At 48.6% G+C, this 23,107-nt stretch overlaps 1 long non-coding RNA gene across 1 annotated transcript in view; it reads right to left on the reverse strand.

Annotated features, from left to right (window-relative positions):
* LOC128826200 (uncharacterized) overlaps window positions 1-15,859 on the reverse strand; it is a 38,281-nt gene extending 22,422 nt beyond the window's left edge. Inside the window, exon 1 of the long non-coding RNA XR_008442816.1 lies at window positions 15,791-15,859. This is a non-coding gene — a long non-coding RNA (uncharacterized LOC128826200). The remainder of the gene's footprint in view (window positions 1-15,790) is intronic.
* Between the last annotated feature and the right edge of the window lie 7,248 nt (window positions 15,860-23,107).

The following is a 23,107-nucleotide window of genomic DNA, read 5'->3' on the forward strand; positions in this document are numbered from 1 at the left end:
ACCATAGAGTATTGGAGTGTGTTAGCATGAGTGGAACTGGGGGCAGTGACTGTCCCTGGCACAAGAGGAAAGGAACAGTCTGCTGGCTAGCTAGATTCTCCCAACTGGTTCTGAAGGGAGAGCACCCTTGGCCTCTCTCCCCCCAGTCCCTTGCTGGTGAGCTTTATGCGGGCCAGTGGATGGGCAGTGTCTAGCTGTCCTGCCTGAGACCTGAACATCAGCAGGCGGGGGCTCTCCATTTGTCTGCCCCGGCACAGCTGTGCTACACCAGCCCCTCTGTGTGTCAACACTGGGTTGCCAGTGACCACTGTCTAGGTAGGCCCGAGCTACCCATGTCCAGAAGGGATCCCAGTCCCCAGCAGGTGGGGTACATGCTAGGAGGGAATGTCAACAAAGCAGGAAGCCCATTGATGTTCCATATACCACGTTTTCCAGGACCCTGACCTGCAGCCCCACCCCTCCCTGCAAGTGGATTCCTGTCAAACAAGTAGATAGAAATAAACAGAACAACGAGCAAGGGACCCCAGAGAATTCCTCTTCGCCATGCAGTGGTTTCCAATTAAGCTGAAAGCACTGCTGAGACTGCAGGCCCACGTTAGGGCAATAGCTACTATCTGTGCTTCTATGTGCTCTGGGATTGCAAGTGAAACAGAGAGAGACCTCCATGTGCGGGGGCAGGTTCCAGAGCAGACAAGGATCCACCGCTGTGACTGCAAATGTCCAGGCACAGGTCTAATGTGCGGTTGCATCCCTTGCCCCGCCAGCTCACCATCTGCTGAGTTAGAATGACAAAAGGTAATATATGCCTAATGCATTATAGCTGATCTCTCCTCCAATCCCCTCCCTCCCAAGGTCACGCTCGGCTCCGTGACCATGCTGAGCCAACTGGTTTTAATGTCTGTGTTTCCAATCTGGAGATCATCCCAGCAGGAATCCATGTTTCAGAAAACTGGTGGCAAACCCAGAAGAGATGTGTAAAGTGTGTGTGTTGGGGGGCCGAGGGAGGTGTGTTAACTATTAAGTGGGTTTGATTCTAGATCAATCAATCTAGGCCAAATTCTGCATGGATTTATACCGAAGAAAGTCAATAGGATTACATAGGGTGTCAATCAAAACAGCACTGAGAGAGTCCAGAGGGAATCAAGGGCCAAATTCTGTCCACAGTGGCACCAGTGGAAGTCCAGTGATCTCAATGGGGCAAGAGGCTGAGAGAGACAGAGGGTGCTGGGAGTGGGGACTCCCTGCCCTAGAGATCATACATGATTCTGGCAGAAGAACAGGCTGGAATGGAGCTAGGTGCTTTCCAGCCAGCCAGAGAGGAGGGCAGCTTAGCTCCCGCAGGGGCTGTAGGAGAAGCACCTTCGGGGCCTGGGAAGGAAGTGGAGGGTAGGGAGCTGGTGGCAAGGGCACAGGAGGGGTGAGGAGTTTCCTTGGCAGCTCTAGTCTGCGAGAAGTCGATGCCCCTTGGAAATCGAGGCTCTAATAGATGGGCCATGCTTGTAAGCAGGTTCCTGCGTAAGTCACTCTCCCCTCGGAGGGAAAGGAAGTGAATCGCTCTAGACAAGCAGGAGCCCAGCCCACAGAGCTCACTCCAGGGCATGCTGGGAGCCCCAGGGGCTGTGTGTGTAGGGACCTTTCGGAAAAGCCAGGGTTAAAACCCAAACCAGCTCGGTGCACTGGGAGGGGGTGAGCGAGGCTGGTGAACAGCCTGTAACACCAATGCTAAGTGTCTGGGATTCAATTGCCTGTTTCCCTGCAGTAATGGAGCCCTAGGGGGGATCGTCCCAAGTACAGATCATTGTTAATGACTTTTAATTAAGTGGAGAAGAGTGTGGGATGTGGAAATTCTCTCTCCTGCATTTTGCATTGCTCTAGCATTCACCAGGCTGGGAGCTACAGCTCTGGGTGGCAAGGGCGATACCTGGGTTGGGATTTAATCTAAGGGATGGGGACGTTCCTTTGGCTACGCACCCCCACTGCCACCCTCCGGCTGGGGAGGAATACCCCCCTCCCTTTTCATGAGTACTTCCAGCCCTAGCGACATCCAGAGGCAATCTGCACTGTGCATTAGCAAGCGTCTGTTTGCATGTGCATGCTGTGCGCCCTCATGTACAGGATGTGGCCGTGTTCAGCTCCGAACCTGCTTGGAATCGCCTGCCCTACGGATTTGTCCTGCTGCTGTCAAAGGGCCCTGAACAAACAACGCTGTCCTGCTCTGTGGCTTGGCTTGCTCCTCGCTCCCCTCCCCCTCTTCCCTGTAGCAACGATGCTAGCCTGGCTGCTCCCACTCAAGGCTTCTCCCAGGCCACCCCCTCTGCACTAAATGACCTCCTGATCCCAGTTTGCCAGGCCCATGCTGTCTTCTACCCCGCTTATTGGCTCGCTTCTTCCACAAAGCCCACAGCCACCCTGCTCACACCAGCCAACAGCTCTCTGCACCCCGTGACAGAGGGGGTCAGAACTCTACTTTGCTTGTGTTGAACCTGCTTGTAAACAGGCCTGAGGGCAGCGTGCTGTATTGTATTCCAGACAGTGCCCTGCCCAGGAAAAGGGCCTGACACCTCACCAGAGGACTAGCATCGGGAAAACCTCTTGAATCCAAGCTCAACCCTTGACTTTGACAGGTTTCAGAGGGGTAGCCGTGTTAGTCTGTATCAGCAAAAACAACGAGGAGTCCTTGTGGCACCTTAGAGACTAAGTTTCAGAGTAGCAGCCGTGTTAGTCTGTATCCGCAAAAAGAACAAATTTATTTGGGCCTAAGCTTTCATGGGCTAGATGAAGTGGGTTCTAGCCCATGAAAGCTTGTGCCCAAATAAATTTGTTAGTCTCTAAGGTGCCACAAGGGCTCCTCGTTGTTTTTCCTTGACTCTGAATGACCCTACTACTGGCCCACCCCCATGGAAGAGTGTTTTTTCTACATCGGGGCCTGCAGGTGGGGCATGCATGATGCAGGGGAAGGGACTGGAGCATCCCACAAGAGCACATGGCAAAGAGACCGACTACTTAAGAGCAGGAAGCTGCTCGGTGCAGGAGGGCCGAGCAGCGCCACGCGCAAGGTCTAGTAAGAGAGAATGTACAGGAAGAACTCTGCCCAGCCGGGGCTTCTGACCTACCTCAGACTTGCAGAAGGGGTGATCTCAGGACGGGGAAGGGGAAGGGGCATCTCAGGACTTTTCTTGTTGTCAGAGCTCAGTAACTATCAAATGCTTTTAAGAGTCAAGTCACTATGGTTAAGAAAGCCCTTTGCTATGCCTGTGTCCCTTACTGTCCTGCCATGTTCTCCCTGAACAGGGCAGGACAGTAGAAGCTCAGAGGGCATAGGTGAAGCTCTGTGGCAGCATGTGTAAGTGACTGTGGAGCTCGGGAGCTCTCATTGGTTTAGAGTCTAGGGCAGCAGTGTCCTGCGTCCCTAAAAAGGACGTCAGACAAGAAGTCTGAGCCTGGGCATATGTCCTAGAGTCCCAGAGCTAGATATCCAGTTGGTTTTGACGTACGAGGGACCCAGCGATCAGGTTCACTTGCAACCAGCTGGGTACAGCGTGCGGTTGTAACACAGCTCATTTCCTCCGACTCTCCCAGTGCATCTTGTCTTCGGGGCTGCCAAAGCTCCTCGGAGCAGAGACCATACTGCACTGACGTTGCTGCCTCTTAAAGAATCTCTCTCAGGGCCAACACACTTTTGCACTTCACCAGCCTTCCCTGGCGGCATGTGCAGAGTTAGAAGTTGAGTACAAGTTTCATGTATGCTTGAATGGGTAGCTCTCCACTGTGTGCGTGGGCAGGGGGAGGGTTGTACACCGTGCTCAGATGTAGCTGTTGTATGTGTTTTTTTCTGGGGAAGGTGGCCTTGCCAATCATTGGAGAAATCAGTTTTCCCACCAGGCAGTGTCTGTTCACATTGAAAACAGTGGGTTCAGCTGTGTCCTCGCATATGGCCGTTGAACCCCCGGGACTGCTGTGGGATGTGCTGGCACACACAGAACTGAGGGCAGAATGTGGCTTTCTGTCATGAGAAAGGAAGAAAGATGCCAGCTCTGCCTAGGGATGGTGGGGCAGGGGCAGCTGATGTGAGCCATGAGAGCATTCATTAATTGTAACATTCCCTTTATTTTCCTATCCTAATCCTTGCCACTCGCATGCCAGTGATCGAAACAGCTCGGCTGCAGTTCCTGGGAACGGGAACAGAAGGTTACCCGGCACATTTTAGTTTTGAGGTCTACTCCTAAGAGGGAGGACACCAGATTCCTAGGAGTGGGGAAAGGTGTTAGACAGATAGCCCGGAAGCCTCAAATCTGGGTTGCTTACATCTCTGAAGTTTCTAGTGTCCACGGCCCATTTTACATGTGTAGCGTATGGATGGTGGGAGAAGTAAAATACGTTTGTGTGCACAATGGAGACACTTTTCCAGGGGCAGAGTTGGCATCTATAAGCTATGCCCAGAGTGTGCCTGGCTCAGCTGGCATGCACAACCGACAGCTCCTGCGTCTATGACACACTCAATCTGTTTGGCAGGTCCCTTTACATAGTTTAGCTGAACAGCTCTTGGCTCCATCCTGTTTAGGTTCTTATACTGTTCTCAGATGCCATGGTGATGGGCACAGTATAAGGGAGGAGATTTACACAGTTCCTTCTGATTCAACCCTCTGCTTGGACAAGACACCCAGAGCTCTACTTAAAATTTGATCATACTTGGAATCAGCAGCTTCCACCCTAAGATGACTGGTATTTAGGGTGACCAGACAGGAAGTGTGAAAAATCAGGACGGGGGTGGTGGGTAATAGGCGCCTATATAAGACAAAGTCCCAAATATCGGGACTGTCCCTATAAAATCGGGACATCTGTTCACCCTACTGGTATTAAAAATACATGGGACAACCTGCAGCCCCTGGATGTAAACTACCGACCATTTCCTTCCAAATCACTTAAAGGTAAAGAAAAGAAACTGTTGCCATTATTGAAGAAATCAGTCACTTGACATGTTAGACAAAATGAAGATTAATTGCACATTCATCTACCATGGTCTCAGTGCAGACCAAGGGAAGAGGCTGTAGCAGGAAGAGCACAGAGGCAGTTGTAGCCACTATCTGCAAACCTAACTGAGATGAGTAACGCTCGGGAGATCCTGAGTAGAGAATTGCTTGGCTTGGGACCTTAAGCTGCTTCCCACTCAACTCCCAGCATTTAGGGAGAGTAGCATCTTGGAACTAATTTCTGGCCACTGGACGAAACTCCAGCTCAGAGACCAAGGGGCTGGATGCAGTGCTAACTCATGGGCAGCAGTTTAATGGTGAATGAAAGTAACTAGGTTAACTAATGAAAGTGGGGCTGAAAGAAACAGACGGAGCCAAACTCAACCCTGGGACAAGTGGGTGCAACTTCACTGACCTCTGGGTTGAACTTGCCCCTGAGTCTCCAGGTCCCAAAGCACCATCTCTGGATGAGATTGGATGTGGACTGAAAGACCCTACAGCCCTGCACTGCTTCCTCCAGCAGCAGTCTTCTCAAGGCACCACTATTTGCTCCACCGTATGTGCCATAGGCAGGAACGAGGGGCGCTGTGCCAGCATTTCCTTAGAAGGTCTCTTTGGGAGTCATGAAAATCATGTGAATAGGAACAGTTTGGAGATGTTGGCCTCTCTGGAGGCTGAAGACTTGAAGCTACTGACCTTTCCCACGTCAGGATGAAGGAAGGGCAAAGCCCTCACTCGCTGTGGTTTAGCTGGGTAGGGTGGAGTTTTTGCTCAGAGATTGTTACCGACTCTCAGCCTCTGGAGGTCAGGCTCAGAAGGTGGGGAGGGAGAAGACACACCACACACTGCCCAGTCGGTTCCATTTGCATTGCCTCTGCCCGGGCTGTCGCTAAAGACGAGATGCCAATATTTTCTAGAACACAAAGCAAGAGAAGAGCCAGAGACTCCTGAAGTGCACTAGGGGCTTTGTTATTGCCATTCAAATATGGACGGTGTTCAGATACACCAGCGACGGGTGGCAGTACAAGCCTCTAAGAGAGGTGGATGGAACAGCGTGCAGGTCGGCCAATGCAGCACCAGTCATACAGTCACCTTAAAAAGAGTGAAATTCAACACCTCCACCCCCAAAATAAGTGTATAGGCCATCAGGTGTGAACAAAGGCTCTGCAGAGTAGCTGGTTCCGACCCAATGTATCCCTGGACAGAAAGGTGGTAACGGCAGCCCAGGCTTGCTCTCTGCCCTGCTGTTGAGAGCTGAGACCCCAAGAGACAAGCCCACAGTGGGTGCCGAAGGATTCTCTCTCATTGAGCTGCTGTTAAGTAATTAGACTCAAGATCCGAAAACCTCAATGAGCAGAAAAAGAAGGTGCTTAAAGGGCTAAAACTCCAGCCACAATCCCCTGGTGAGTGTTAAACGAATAGATCGCTGGAGAGGAAGAGCACTAAGATGAAGACTTGCAGAGCAAAGCTGCTGGGTGAGCGAAACCTCACTAAATCCTTTTCCATTTTACCCAAACGGAACATGTTCGTAAGAAGCATTAGGCCTTTTGGGAAAAAAACACCACCACATCAACGTGCTACAGCCCCCTGGCTTCACTGAACATGCTACCGATTAATCCTGAAAGCAAATGGAAGACAGGCTCCGCAGAGAACCAGAGCATTCTCGTTTGAAAGCAGCTGGGTTTGTGCTTTTATAGATTTTGACAAGAAAACTGAAAGACAATTGTTAATGGGGAATTTCTAAAGGGCTCCTTATCCAGCCAGGTATCTTGAGCCACCACTGCCCTAGGGGAATGGCTCACTCCTCTAGACATCAACTTCCTGGGACATATATAGACTGTGAAATGCTTGGGATCGATGCATAGAACTATGGGGATTGGGAGCAGCAATGTGGCTAATAGAGGGGTTGACAAACTGGAAAGAGCGTGGAACCGCTGGAGAATGGTGGGGAGATTGGGTGCAGCATGGGGTTATGGATGGGGCTGCTATGATTAGAAGATGGGTGCAGAGGGATGGGGCTGTGACGTTTCACTCCATATTCTTTATGAAAATATGCTTATGATATGAATACGACATAACTGAGATATACTCTATGCAAGATGGGTCTTGTAAGGAACCATTGGAAAGATTCTGATTTACTGAATGTGATTATCCAATTTGTATTCATGTATCATTTCTGTATCTAAAGTTAGAAATATGGACTATGTAACAATTACAACTGGGTGTGTATTGGGAAGACACCCACCAGAGGACAGGCCATCAAATTTGATGAGCCATCAGGAAGGAATAACAAAACCATGAGGATACTAATCTTTCCCTCCTGGGAGACATCCAAGGATGTAACTGTGACATTACTAGGTCAGGTGATCTTGTCACCTGACACTAAACATTACCTGGGACTTCTTGTAACTTTCCACTGGAAGGGAAAGGGGGGGTCAAGTTTGGGAAACAAAGGATTCCCACCTTATGTAAATCCTATTTAAGGGTGGGGAGGAAGGCAAACAGGACTCCTCCTCTCCATGGCCTTTCTGCCCAAGAAGAAAAACTGCTAAAGCCACCTGAAGGGAAGGCTGGGGGAGTCCAGACTGAGACAGGGGTCCAGTATGAAAAGAAATAGAACTGGAACTCTGAACCACAGAAACTTTGCAACCTGCCTAAAATGACATTTAGGGTAAGAAATTACATTTTGTAACCTGTTTCTCAAGTATATTGAGTTTAGCTTGCGTGCTTTGTTTTATTTGCTCAGTCATCTGCTTTGTTCTGTCTGTTATCTCTTGTATTCACTTAAAATTCACCCTTTTGTAGTTAATAAACTTATTTCTTGTTTATAATATAACCCAGTTTATGTAATTTCTAACTGGGGGGGGCGGAGGCAAGAAGTTGTGCACATCTCCCTCCACATTGAGGGAGGGAGCAAATTTCATAAAACCTTTGGGTTTGTACCCCTTAAAGGGAGTGGGCAGCAGAGTGCTGGGGCGAGCCCCTAAGGCTGAATCTTTCCAGAGTGGATCTGTCTCTCTGTGCAGCCCTGCCTGTGTGCTTGGCTGGAAGAGGCTTGTGAGCCTAACCCAGCAAGGCCAGGTAAAGGGGACCCAGGCTGACTCAGTGGCACCCCAGCACATCAGGTGACACCCCGAAGGGCCCAGATCCATCACAGAATCAAGAATGTCGGCGCATAGGGCTGATGGCTACAGGAGATTGGAAGTGGAGTGGGGCCATGGGGTTGGGGACCGACCTCAGCGCAGTTAGGTGCTAACTGTCATAAAAACATCACCCAGTGACATGAGTGAAAATTGTACGTGGCAGGTAAATGGTGTCAAAGGAAAGAGGAGTGACAACAAGAAAATGCGCTCAGTCCATCTGGGCTTGTGATCAAGAAGAGGCTGATCATCCAGCCCTAATGGAACAGGAAGTCTAGGAGACTTATAGTCACGCTGTGCATTGATTTGTTCTAAAGCAGAAATCTCCATTCAAGTCAATGGGGAGCTTGGCTGAAAAATCAATTGCATCATATAGTCCCCCAAGCTCTATTGGCATAAGCTGAAGTCACTACAGGGATTGGGCAGGGCAGAGGGGTGGGGAAGAGATGGGAAACAGGAGAAGTTTGTCCACACAGCCGGGTCCACTGGCAGGTGCATCTTTGGATCAGGCACTTGGGTACGAATTGAGATTCTTAACTTACTAAAATGTTCCACGAGCGGATCCAGTTCATAGTTACTGTTGCTATAGCAACCACCTCCTTGGTATCTATGTGTTCAGCACATCACATGAGGACACCAGACAAGGGTAAGGATGGATGGGTCACACAAATGACATTCCCCCCCCAGGGCCTGGTGTCTTTTGAGGCTTTTTGGCTGCTTTCTTCCAGGGAGGTGCTGCACGTCTAAAATCCCATTGGCTTCACCGGGAGGTCCAAGTCTCAGGAGAAGGTTGTTTGCAGGTGCTGTTCTCTCCCCTCAGGGTCCATGCTTCCTTACACAGGTCTAGCTGGATGCTGGAACCACTTTCACACCACGGAGTAGGAGGAGCTGCATATGGGTCATTGCAGCCTCTCATGCCAATTTGTCCTCTGGGTCGCCTTCCAACAGTTTCTACTGCACTCACAGTGGACTCCTTTAAAGGCTTTCAATGACTGGTCACGTTATTACATGCATCACTTCATGGCTCCAGTCTGGGGTCTCAATCCTGCAAACCCTCCCCATGACAGGGGCAGTCTTGCTCATGCAATTAATGCCACTGGAGTCAACAGGGCTCCTCAGGGTAGCGAGATCAGCAGGATCGCCCAGAACCTTGGCTTGCTCTCTGTTCCCTCCTTATGATACACCAGGATTGGTGCATTTCTCATGTGCGCTTCTCCCTCTGTCTGGAAATCTCCCCCCCCTTCTAACATGTTTAGTCACAGTCCAGCAAGGACCATTGTGATCATCTAGTCTGACCTGTATAACCCAGGCCAGAGAACTCCCACACAATAATTCCTAGAGCAGCGATTTTAGAAAAACAACTTTTAAATCAATTGGGTATCAGTGATGGAGAATCCACCACAACTCCTTGGTAAATTGTTCCAATAAATTACCCTCACTGTCAAAAATTTACACCTTGCATCCGGTCTGAATTCATCTACCTTCAACTTCCAGCCATTGGATCGTGATACGGCTTTCTCTGCTAGACTGAAGAGCCCATTATTAAATATTTGTTCTGCATGTAGCCACTTATAGACTATAATCAAGTCACCCCTTAGCCTTCTCTTTGCTAAGTGAAATAGATTGAGCTCTTTGAGTCTAGCACTACAAGGCAGGTTTTCTAATCCTTTAATCATTCCCAGGGCTCTTCTCTGAACCCTCTCCCATTTATTAACACCCTTCTTGAATTGTGGGCACCAGAACTGGAGACAGTATCCAGCAGCGGTCGCACCAGAGCCAAACGCAGAAGTAAAATAATCTCTCGACTTCTACCCGAGATTCCCCTGCTTACGAACCCCAGGATCGCATTAGCTCTTTTGGTCACAGGGTCACACTGGGAGTTCTTGGTCAGCCACAACTCTTTTTCAGTCTCTGCTTCTCAGGAGAGAGTCCCCCATCCTATAAGTTCTCTCTTCAGCTGTCACCTGGAAACCTCTATTTTCTGCGTGGTCTGTGACTCCGAGACAATACACATACAAATGCAACGTATTGTATAATATTTTACCAAAGTCTTGCTAAACAGGCACATATTTCTTTTGTATTTTCCCTTCCCGTCACTGCTGATTACTAAGGTATTTATATATAAATAGAAGCTGTCTCCTCTAATCTGCCCGCTTGTATTTTTCTGACTTACTCAATGATTGCCCAGCCTAATACTTCTGGTGCCAAAACTGATTCCATGGTAAGGACCAGGGCTGGGATGACGCTGCGTGCTTGGGATACTGAGACCACATTGTTCTGTCTTTTTGCTTTTTCTAATGAACCATTGATCATCTTAAAAGGTCTGATCTCCGATGGGTACCAAGGGTAGCAACTAATGCTATGGACTAATAGAAAACTGGGAATCTTGTCTAGCGCTGGTGGTTAGGTACCATCCCTTAGAGGAAGGAGCAGGTGGGGTGTGGGAGAAATCACTATTCTGATTACATCTCTCTTCTCTTACATCTCTCAATTCAGACCTGAATTTCATAGTCATCTCCAGATTTCAAAGGGTAAAAGATTTTAAAAATCAAATCCTATGAAGGATTACATTTCAGCTCTAGAAGTTTGCAAGAGTGCAGGCTGCTAAAAATCACAAAGGAATCAAGAGGAGGAAAAAAGCAAGATGATCATTAGAATAGCCTGATTTAACAGAGGTTGCCACCTAATTTGTTCCGTTTGAGGTCCACACTGCTGCGGTTGTAGTGTTTTCTTGCATAGGTATATCCTACAGGCAGTAGGTCTACAGGTGAGAAATGATTTCAGTCAGCGTGAATGATACAGTGAACAAACCTTACTCAGATACACTCATCTTCCAAACGAACTGCACCACAACTAACAAGCATTTCTCCAAGATGCAACTGCCCAGACAATCAGCTAAACTGAACTTGTAAGACTATCTGCAATAGCACTAACAGGCAATTTCCAATAATATGCAAATGCTTAAGTCAGCTGTAATAAGAGGAGCTACAGCTGCTCAGTGAAGTTAAGTGGAGAAGATATTCAATTAACTTCACGGAGCTTTTGTAACGCATTTTGAATGTGGGCGTAGGAGCCATTTTAGATGTAAGTGGCAGACGCATGGGATACAAATGGCCATTCAGACTTTGCTGGGAGATGGAATCACAGCTGAGGAGAAAATATGACTGTTTATTGAAGCTTTCCATGTTTAATTTTTCTTCAATTTTTTTTCATCTACCATTAACAATTTAGGTGACATGATGACTTTAGAGGGACATCATCAGCTTGTAAAGAATTACATCTGTCTGAAAACCACCTTAGGAGGGAGTCCGCACCACCACCACTCCCAAGAGGAGGAGACGGGTGGTGGTGGTCAGGGCCTCCCTCCTAAGTCATCCATCTGCCGTCCAAACTTGAGAAGTCTGCTGTTTGCCTATAGTTAGAATTCAGGATGTGACGGAGTGTCTTCCGAGACTGATCAAGCCTTTGGACCCCTACCCCTTCCTACTTCTCCACGTGGACACCAATGATACTGCCAAGAATGACCTTGAGCGGGTAACTGCAGACTACGTGGCTCTGGGAAGAATGATAAAGGAGTTTGAGGTGCAAGTCGTGTTCTTGTCCAACCTCCCTGTTGAAGGAAAAGGCCCAGGTAGGGACCATCGAATTGTGGAGGTAAATGCGTGGTTGCGCAGGTGGTGTCGGAGAGAGGGCTTTGGATTCTTCGACCATGGGATGTTGTTCCAGGAAGAAGGATTGCTAGGAAGAGACGGGATCCACCTAACAAAGAGAGGGAAGAGCATCTTTGCAGGCAGGCTTGCTAACCTAGTGAGGAGGGCTTTAAACTAGATTCACATGGGGATGGAAACCTAAGCCCTAAGGTATGTGGGGAAATGGGATACCGGGAGGAAACACAAGGAGGAGGGTGCAACAGGGGAGGCCTCCTGATTCATACTGAGAAAGTAGGGCCATTGGCTAGTTATCTTAGGTGCCTGTACACAAACACAAGAAGCCTGGGAAACAAGCAGGAAGAATTGGAAGTCCTGGCACAGTCAAGGAACTATGATGTGATTGGAATAACAGAGACTTGGTGGGGTAACTCACATGACTGGAGCACTGTCACGGATGGATATAAACTGTTCAGGAAGAACAGGCGGGGGAGAAAAGGTGGAGGAGTTGCACTGTATGTAAGAGAGTGATATGATTGCTCAGAGCTCCAGTATGAAACTGGAGAAAAGCCTGTTAAGAGTCTTTGGGTTAAGTTTAGAGGCGAGAGCAACAAGGGTGATGTCATGGTGGGCATCTGTTATAGACTACCAGACGAAGAGAATGAGGTAGATGAGCCTTTCTTTGGACAACTAATAGAAGTTTCCAGATCACAGGCCCTGGTTCTCATGGGGGACTTCAATCAACCTGACATTTGCTGGGAGAGCAATTCAGCAGAGCTCAGAAAATCTAGGAAGTTTTTGGAGAGTGTTGGGAACAACTTCCTGGTGCAAGTGCTGGAGGAACCAACTAGGGGCCGTGCTTCTCTTATCCTGATGCTCACAAATAGGGAAGAATTGATAGGGGAAGTAGAAGTGGGTAGCAACCTGGGCAGCAGTGACCATGAGATGGTCAAGTTCAGGATCCTGACAAAAGAAAGGAGAGCAGCAGAATATAGACCCTGGACTTCAGAAAAGTAGATTTTAACTTCCTCAGGGAAGTGATGCGCAAGATCCCCTGGGAGGCTAATATGAGAGGGAAAGGAGTCCAGGAGAGCTGGCTGTATTTTAAAGAAGCTTTATTGAGGGCGCAGGAACAAACCATCCTGATGTGTAGAAAGAATAGCAAATATGGCAGGTGACCAGCTTGGCTTAACAGAGAAATATTTGGTGAGCTTAAACACAAAAAGGAAACTAACAAGAAGTGGAAGATTGGACAAATGACCAGAGAGGAGTATAAAAATATTGCTCGAGCATGCAGGGGTGTCATCAGGAAGGCCAAAGCACAATTGGAGTTGCAGCTAGCAAGGGATGTGAAGGGTAACAAGAAGGGTTTCTACAGGTATGTTAGCAAGAAGGTGGTCAGGGAAAGTATAGGACTCTTACTGAATGGGGGAGGCAACCTAGTGATAGATGATGTGGAAAAAGCTGAAGTACTCAATGCTTTTTTTGCCTCAGTCTTCACAGACAAAGTCAGCTCCCAGACTGCTGCACTGGGCAGCGCAGTATGAGGAGGAGGGGAGCAGCCCTCAGTGGTAAAATTGGTTAAGGACTATTTAGAAAAGCTGGACATGCCCCAGTCCATGGGTCCGGATGCAATGCAACCAAGGGTGCTGAAGGAGTTGGCTGATGTGATTGCAGAGCTATTGACCATTATCTTTGAAAACTCATGGCAATCGGGGGAGGTCCTGGACGATTGGAAAAAGGCAAATATAGTGCCCATCGTTAAAAAAGGGAAGAAGGAGAATCTGGGGAACTACAGACTAGTCAACCTGACCTCAGTCCCTGGAAAAATCATGGAGCAGGTCCTCAAGGAATCCATTTTGAAGCACTTGGAGGAGAGGAAGGTGATCAGGAACAGTCAACATGGATTCACCAAGGGCAAGTCAAGCCTGACCAACCTGATTGCCTTCTATAATGAAATAACTGGCTCTGTGGATATGGGGAAAGCAGTGGACTTTATATATCTTAACAAAGCTTTTGGTATGGTCTCCCACAGTATTCTTGCCAGCAAGTTAAAGAAGTATGGGCTGGATGAATGGACTATAAGGGGAGAGAAAGCTGGCTAGATTGTCGGGCTCAACGGATAGTGATCAATGGCTCGATGTCTGGTTGGCAATCGGTATCAAGCGGAGTACCCCAGGGGTCAGTCCTGGGGCCTGTTTTGTTCAAAATCTTAATTAATGATCTGGATGATGGGATGGATTGCACCCTCAGCAAGTTCGCGGCTGACACTAAGCTGGGGTGAAGAGGTAGATATGCTGGAGGGTAGGGATAGGGTCCAGAATGACCTAGACAAATTGGGCCAAAATAAATCTGATGAGGTTCATCAAGGACAAGTGCAGAGTCCTGCACTTCGGAAGGAAGAATCCCATGCACTGCTACAGGCTGGGGACTAACTAGCTAAGTGGAAGTTCTGCAGAAAAGGACCTGGGGATTACAGAGGATGAGATGCTGGATATGAGTTAGCAGTGTGCCCTTGTAGCCAAGAAGGCCAACGGCATATTGGGCTGCATTAGTAGGAGCATTGCCAGCAGATCGAGGGAAGGGATTATTTCCCTCATTCGGCACTGGTGAGGCCACATCTGGAATATTGCATCCAGTTTTGGGCCCCACACTACAGAAAGGATGTGAACAAATTGGAGAGAGAGTCCAGCGGAGGGCAACAAAAACAATTAGGGGGCTGGGGCACATGACTTATGAGGAAAGGCTGAGGGAACTAGGCTTATTTAGTCTGCAGAAGAGAAGAGTGAGGGGAGATTTGATAGCAGCCTTCAACTTCCTGAAGGGGGGTCCATAGAGGATGGAGCTCGGCTGTTCTCAGTGGGGGCAGATGACAGAACAAGGAGTAATGGTCTCAAGTTGCAGTGGGGGAGGTCTAGGTTGGATATTAGGAAAAATTATTTTACTAGGAGGGTGGTGAAGCACTGGAATGGGTTACCTAGGGAGGTGGTGGAATCTCCCTCCTTAGAGGTTTTTAAGGCCTGGCTGGGATGATTTAGTTGGGGATTGGTCCTGCTTTGAGCAGGAGGTTGGACTAGATACCTCCTGAGGTCTCTTCCAACCCTAATTTTCTATGAAAATTTTGGATCTACTATAGTTAGATGTAGCACCCAAAATCTCGATCACTACAAGAATTTGGTAAAGACTTTTGTTTCCAAGCTCAGCGGAAGTACTTCTGGCCTGCGACAAGAACTTTGTGTATAGTCAGTTTCACTGATTTCCTGTATATTCAGGTAGTCATTTGCTGCATTGCCGGAAGGCCCTTACAAAACAAGGGAGCAGAACACATTAAATATTAAAAAGAAGTAAGTAATACAACAAAATTTAACCCACACTTTGTAACAGGGGCTTTGCCAGAAGTGTGATTTGTTTAAAGATTTCTCTCTTTACAGAAAAAAATTCAAGTTAATTGCATCCTTTTTAAAAGGATATTTCATAACTTGTCAGGGCAGAACAGGTTGCTCTGACAAGGGACACAGGGTTTCAGGACCAGTTAAACTTCCCTAGCAGTTGTCCTGGGCCACTGAGCAGTAAAAAAATTGTTCAAACTCAAGAGTTCCAGCAGCACCATACACCAATCCGTATGCCCCAGCAGCACCCTCCAGCATCCAGGATAAGCACTAGAGAGCGTATATGAGACAATGGACCTAATATATCTGGACTGTCCAGGAGAGGGCTGGGCAGTGCAGATCACACGTTTTGGGAGAATATCCAGGCCTGGGAGTGTGCTACAGTAACCCTGCAAGTGATAACCAAGGCTGGGGCAAGCAAGAGCGTGACTGATGTGTGCCTGGCAGCCTGTAGCTATACACAGACACTCAAGGTGTTACCTGCATGCTGGAGGCTGTTTGTGAGTGGCCCAGGCGGCAGCTACAGCAGCAAAGCATTGTGAAGCCCTGCAGGGCAAGGGTGATACAGCCCCTCCCTGGTCTGGATCTCACCCAGGAATGTCATAACAACCTTCAGCACATGCAAGGAATGCGAAGAAACTCACCTGGCTTCAGGTTTCCTCACCTACCTCCAACTCAGACAAAACAAGGTGCTTTCAAAAGGTTGCGAAGTTTAATGAGACTTTTCACCGGGCTCAAGGGCAGAACGCCAGCAAGCCTGAGAGAGGAGCTTTAAATAGACTGGGGCCCAGTTGTGATTTTTTTTGTAGAAATGATGCAACATTCTGTGATTGCAGCCGCATTTCTCTTGGACTCTGGGTTGACTGGAATCCAACATTCCAGCGCTATGCAGCCACACAGACTAAAACCAAGATATATCTGTCGTTCTTGGGCTTTCCACAAAGCAGCGAGAAATATGTACATTTAAACGGAGTTTCTTCATGGAATACTACTCCCTCCCTGTGAAGCTTTTTAATTTATGGGCTGTCTTGATTTTATAATTGTTATTCTTACTCACTTTTTCCCTTATCCTTACTTTGTCCCAGGTCTATCAGTCATTTTAATAACTGTTTACAACATATAACATCTTGCACAACATTTGCATGACTTGTATCAAAGGACTCTTAAATCCCAAAGTTTTTATGTGTTCTATTCTGGAAGTTATGAAACCCAAGAAACAAAGGAAATGTGCTCTCCAAAGCAGCAACATAAATTGATTAGTGACAGATAAGCCTCAGCAACTGTAGAGTTTGTATAAGCACGCCAAACTCTGAGTATTTATTTCAACTGGTCCCACTTGGTGGGTCTATAAAACTGGAGTCCAACCCGCAAATGTTTAAAGTCCAAGTGCAGCATGCCATTGCAATCATTGGGACCATCTGCACAGAGGAGCCCTTCACCCACTAGTAAGCGCTCACACGGGTTAGGTAAGTGGGCTGGACAAATTATGGAAACCACCTCTCTTTTACTATTTTTAGTACTGCCTGCTTCCAGTGAAATACCTTGAGGACAGGCTCTCTCAGAGCAGTCTGGCACCTATGCCGTTAGTCCTAGCCAGAGCTGGGAAGTGTGCGTGTTTGGGAGGGGGTGTGAAAATAATTGGAGGAAACAAGGAGAACTGACTGGAGGACACGCCCATTTCAAAGCCACTTTTGAGATTTCAAAATTTGTTTTCAGTCCAAAAAAAAATCAAAGCTTTTCGAACATTGTCACAAAAATGGAATGGTGTTAAAACGTCCGGTCTGAGACCAAAGCCTGCACTTTTTGTGGGGGGAAGAAGGGGGCATACGTGGGGCTAGGGCACTGGTGTGGGACATGGGAGATCAAACTTCCCAGTATGGATCCTGGGGTGCCTTGGTTGTTAGCTAAAGCTGCCCCTCCAGCATAAACGCCAAAGGGGTGGGTGAGGGAAGCTGCTGTTATACGACCTTCTCTCCCCTGGAGTGAAGCCGCCTTGGGATCCCCCTTGTGCTAGAACTCACATGTCAAAGAGGAAAATCCCCAGAGAAAACATTAGCCACTCCTTTCTAGCCAGCCAGCCAGCCATGGGAGGCTGTTTTGCAGGGGTTCCGCTCTCCTATTGGCAGTATGCCTGCATCCCCATTAGGCAGCTGCTTGGCAGGGAGGTGGGGGCTGAGTTACAGTTCGGGTTGAACCTGATCTGCACATGTTTCCAGTCTTTTAGACAATCAAGATTTTTTTAAAAACTGTAACACCCCTCCCACCCCCTCCAAAGTTGGTTTCATAACAACCTTAACTTAGAAGAAGTTAACAAGGAGATTTTGGTCAGTGGAGAATGATCGACTGCAGATGAGGAGAAGTGTCCCTAGCAGACAGATCTTTGCACAGTCTCTTCTTCCATCAACAACGCTCTACCACGGAGAGCCAGCAGCAAGTGAGGACTTGCTTCTCCTAGGCCGGAATCTCCAGGGCCTCTCTTGCAGTCAGACTCTAAACTGCAGACACACGCCGAGGAAGCAGGCCTGCTCTGGCCAGGAACATGCTTCCAAGTCTGGGACACGCTCTGCTTAGGGGTAGTGGGGCTGGCCTTATTCCGGTGGGTGCACAGCGAAGGGCGGGAGGAAGGAAGCCGAGTGTAGCCTCTGAGCAGCCGCACCGCACACACCAAGTTGCCATGCTCCCCGTGCACAAAAGGGATTTTCATGCATGAGTCCTGGGCACCTCATCCGGGGCACAGAGAGTGAGTGCCAAGGGGATGGGGCAGGGAGAAAGCATTGGCTGCACCATGTTAGAGGGTTTAGCAATGACTGCTGCTCTGTGCACTCCACAGGACCCCTGCCTCCCTCTGTGCACAGGAGGGAGCTACTTTGGGGGGTGGAGCAGGGTTGTCTAGTGAACAAGGCAGGGAATTGCAGGAAAAGAAAGGAAGGTTTCACAGTTAAGGCAGTCAAATGCTTTAAGAGAATTGGGTTCTATTCTGCCTCTGCCACAAAGATCCTGTGGGATACTGGGCAAATCACTTAAACCAAGTTTTTCAAAGGTGGTCCCTAATTAGATATTCCTCCTTTTCTAGGTGCACTTGAGACCCTGGGGCCAGCTCTGCAGAAGTACTGAGCACATGCAACTGAAGACAATGGGTGCTGTGCTACAGAATGCTAAATACTCTGGAGAGTCAGGAGCTAGGCCTCTCAAATTGGGCACCCAAAATTAATGGATACTTTTTACTTTAATCTCTCTGTGCCGTAGCTCTCCATCTGTAAAATGGGTACAAGAATAACCCCTCACCTGACAGGCATGCTGCTAACATTAATTAATGCTTGTGAAGCACACAGATACTGTAATGAATGAGGCCACAAGGAAATTAATATTTCTGTCTTCAGCATTGAGTTTCAATAGTGTACAGTAAATAAGGCGGGGACCATACACTGAACAAGGATACAATAAAATATTGGATAGCTGCTCAGTTGTTGAGCACCATGCACCCTGTGCACTGAATGAGGCAAGGGCCCCGTAGGAAAAAAAGAATATGATCGTGTCATTAGAGATTACCATAATGCACATGCACAAGGGGGCTGGAGTGAGGTTGCACAGGCTACTGTAAGTCTGGTATTTCCTAACATGGGAGTGCTTGACTTTAACATGTTAATCATGTTCTTTTAATGTCATTTTATTATAGTTCCAAATAAACTACACATCGGCTCTCTGGTTTGTTTTGCCTCCGTGTTGGTCTGAAAATCCTCTCAAAGGCAGGCATTTACAACTGGTATTTCAAAATTGGGGGTGGGGTGGGAGAGCCTCTCCTCCCCTCCTCCAGGGCTCCCATCCTCATGCAAATATTTCCTGCTCCCCACAGATTTTGATTGCCCAGCTACAGGCCGGAGTGACTGGCTGTGTGCGCTGGGGCAGTTTCTATGCTGGAAGGCCGTTCATGGGGCAGGGGTGGTGTCTGTGTACAGCTTGGGGCTCAGGCTGTGCATTGACATTGCTGTAATGAGTGATTTTTGAGCTTTTTCTTTTTGGGGGGGTCAGGAGTGCTGGGGGCCAATATTGATGTGAGTCTACACTTGAGACGGGGCTAGACACACGAGTGCAATTTGTTCATTACACAGGAGCCGCAAACACCTAACAGATATGCCTGGCTGACCCAGTCTCACCACCAGTCCTCCAGCTCCCCTTCTGTGCCAGGGCAGTGATTTGGGTTCTGCTTATGGACAACGCCGCTGGGGAGCAAGGGTGTTTGGAAACTTCATATGAACATGAAAGTCCAGGCTGCGTGGCAGCCCTTTCTGGTCTGTTTTTCTCAACTCATTAAAACAAAAGCAGAAGACTGATGAATAGCAGGAGACCCCAGAATTTCAGATTCATGCAGCACCTTGCTATAAACATTTCAAGTGTACCAAGTACTAAATCCTGTTCCTCCAAGCAGCCAGAACAAACATGGGCAGAGATCCAGCAGCGGACAGCAGGTCGGTACTGGTGAGAGTGCAGAAAATAAGTGTCCTGTAAAAATAAATCAAGCTGGGATCACAGAACCTCAGTGGCCTCTAGTGGCTGTAGAATAAAGAGCCAAGAAAAGGAGGGTGAAGGCTCCGGCCCACTGCAAAGATGTTGGAAAAGAGAGGCCCTCAAACAGGTGGCTCAGCTCTGGAGTCAAGGGGTGGGGGGGGGGGAAGGATAGGGGGTACAAGGAAAGCGTCACAATCACTGCATTTCCATTCAGAGCCTCCAGATGTGTCCAATTCTCGTTATCCAGAAAGTCCAGCGGGCTGCAGCAGACCCTGCCACAGAACGCCCCCCCTGCCCTTGGGATGGGATGAGGAGAAAGTCCACAGCGCAATGAAGACGGACAATTTTGGTTTCTTGTTTAATGGTGGCAGCAGCATTTATTGGTGAGTGTTGGAGAGCCACATGCATTACCGGCATATCTCCTCTGTAGTAAGGGGAGTTACAAGGATGAGTTTGGCCTGGGTTCACCTCTCTTAAGGGATGAGCATGGAAAAAGAAAGGTTGTGGTACTTTTACAAGCTCCACCCATGAAGTAAGCTCCACCCAAATGAGATGTCACTTACAGTAGACAGGGCACATGCTGTCTGGGCTCCTTGGGTTTGGCTGCCCCTGGGTGAGACTGATCTGCCTCACTGGGCTTCTTGAGATTGGCTCCCCTTTTGGCCCTTCAGATGCCCCGTTGGGCTCTGCCAGGCTCCTCAGTTGGGGAGTGTGGAACGTTGGCTCTCCCAAGCCCACTCACTGGCGGTTCCAAAACGACCCATCTCCAGGGCTTTGGAGCAGCTCCGGAGCAGCGGAGCTGCAGGTTTTTGCCTGGAGCCGGAGCACAGCTCCAAAGCCCTGCCCATCTCACTGTCGATTTCATATCATTCTCATCCCTCTTTCTACCTGCTTTGAGCAGCGAAATAGTGAATAGTTTAAACGTCGGCACTGTCATCGCTGGGTCTGTGTGAGCCCCTCGTAAGATGAATGGGGCCGCTCACACCGAGACTTGGAGCTCTCCTTTCAGCCTGCAGAAGCAGCAGACAGGTAGGATGTTTTCAAGGCGTTTCCAGCACCACAATAGCTAGAGACGTCGGGGGTGTTTTTTAAATGAAAACTTAGATTCTGGAGTATAAGTTGACAGCATGAAATAGGTGCCAGTTCACTGTAGCCCTGCGTGCCAGCTGAATCCAAGCCCTTCCTCCATTCATTCGCCACTGAACGGTGAGCGCAGTGTGTCCGGTCTGTGCTGACCGACTGCGCATCCCACACACACACACACGTTTCAGAGAGGTTATATGTTGATGACTGCAGTGCTGGAAAGGCAGATGGCGTTTCAGTGTGAGCTCAAAACGCCCCCTTACTCATCGCAGCTTAGGAAAGCTGGAGCTGGAGTCTGGACAGAAGATTCGATGGTTATGTCCATCCAGCAGCTGGGAGGGGTCATCCCCAGCTCAGGTAGACGTACACGTGTTAATTTAGATCGAACTAATGCCCTAGAATTAGTGGTGTGGCTGCAGCGGCACAGGCTAGCCGCCTGAGTACAACCGTAGCTATCGGGCATCCTAGGGACGTACTTGGTGCCTCACCCGAGCAACACCCATGGCACCGTGGCCACACCGCTATTTTTAGGCGGAAGCTCAAGCAGAGCTAGCACGTGTCCCTCCATCTTCCCAAGCTGGGAACTACACCTCCCAGCTGCAGTGTGGATGGGCCCTGTAAGTGACTCAGGACAGGAGATTTTCACCTCTTGCAGCTGTTGCCTTGACCAGGTTAGAACAAGACTGTGCCTAGTTATAGGGTTCAGCTTTGATTCCACAGGGAAGTCTATAATCCCGGTGCTTCAGGGAACTATCCAAGGCTCTAGTCCAGGGGTGGCCAACCTGAGCCTGAGAAGGAGCCAGAATTTACCCATGTACATTGCCAAAGAGCCACAGTAATACGTCAGCAGCCCCCCCATCAGCTCCCCCGCCACTCCCAATGCCTCCCACCCACCAGCAGGCCTGCCGATCAGCACCTCCCCCTCCCTCCCCACACCTCCCAATCAGCTGTTTCGTGGCGTGCAGGAGGCTCTGGGTGGAGGGGGAGGAGCGAGGGCACGGCAGGCTCAGGGGAGGGGGCGGGAAGGAGTGGTGTGGGGGCAGGACCTGTGGCAGAGCCAGGGGTTGAGCAGTGAGCACCCCCCGGCACATTGGAAAGTTGGCGCCTGTAGCTCCAGCCCCGGAGTCGGTGCCTAGATAAGGAGCCGCATATTAACTTCTGAAGAGCCGCGTGTGGCTCCGGAGCCACAGGTTGGCCACCCCTGCTCTAGTCTCTGCCAAACCGGGGCAGAAGTCTCAAGAGTTTAAGGCTCTCTCGTGAGAGGTCTGGCACTCTGATTCTAGTCCTATTTGTAAATTCAGCCAGAAACACTGAACTAACTTGGCCCAGACTCTGCCTTCCTTGTTCTACTTTGTATTTCCAGGTGGGACCAGAACCGGAATCCCTAACATGAAAAGTTTTCCTTGTGGCATTTTGTGGCTGCCCATCCCAGATGAAACGCACTAGCGTAAAGGCAGACAGCAAAAACTAAAAAGAAAAAAAAAGTCAATCAATAAAGTTATCAGAAAGTATCAGGTGCTAAAGGCTTCCGTGAGAATTTGGTTCTAAATGCCGGTGATGTTTTGTGGGAAGAGATCTTATTTTTTATCGGAAATACAAATACCGTATACAACTCATGCAACAAAGAGAATGTTTTTCTGCCCATCGTGGGAGTTTAGAGAGCACCTATCAGCAAAGCACGTAGGCACAGAATTGAGGAAGGCAGGTTGTAATTACCCACATTGGAGGTTGGCCAGGATACAAGAGCTGACACACCTGCAAAAAATGCCCTGGGATAAGGAAGCATTTCTAGGTTTCTATTTCCAACCCAACCCGAACACAAGAGTTCTTAAGATCCAGGGTTTGTTTGAATCCATTTAGAACACAAAGTAAGACACATAAGTACCAGGATGACCTCAGTAAGTCTGTCCCACCTCTGTAGAGGAGGGCACCAATCTCCACAAGGCCAGGCTGGCTAGAGTCAGGATGGGGTTAAACTAATAGCAAAAAGGGAGAATAAAAATAGGGAAGATCTGAGCACTCAGTCAATACAAAATCAAGATGTCAAGAACAAAGTTAATCAAGGAACTAAAGGACATGCAGAGACTATTTTTTTTAGTTGCCTACACACCAAGGCTGGGAGCCTGGGTTATAAACAAGAGGAATTAGAATGGCTCATTTCTGTGCATAAAATTCGCTATAGTTGGTATTACTGGAGCCTGGTGGGATTATTCGCACAATTGGAACGTTAAAATCAATGGTTATAATCTATTTAGGAAGGACCGAGTGGGCAAAAGGGTGTGGGGAAGGGGAACTCTGTCCAAAATGGCCACATCTCTTTTGGAATCACTGATAACTCAGAAGAAAATGGTCTTGAGTGCTTCTGGATCAAT

The sequence above is a fragment of the Malaclemys terrapin genome, chromosome 19 (genome assembly GCF_027887155.1).
Source record: "Malaclemys terrapin pileata isolate rMalTer1 chromosome 19, rMalTer1.hap1, whole genome shotgun sequence".
Taxonomy (NCBI): domain Eukaryota; kingdom Metazoa; phylum Chordata; order Testudines; family Emydidae; genus Malaclemys; species Malaclemys terrapin.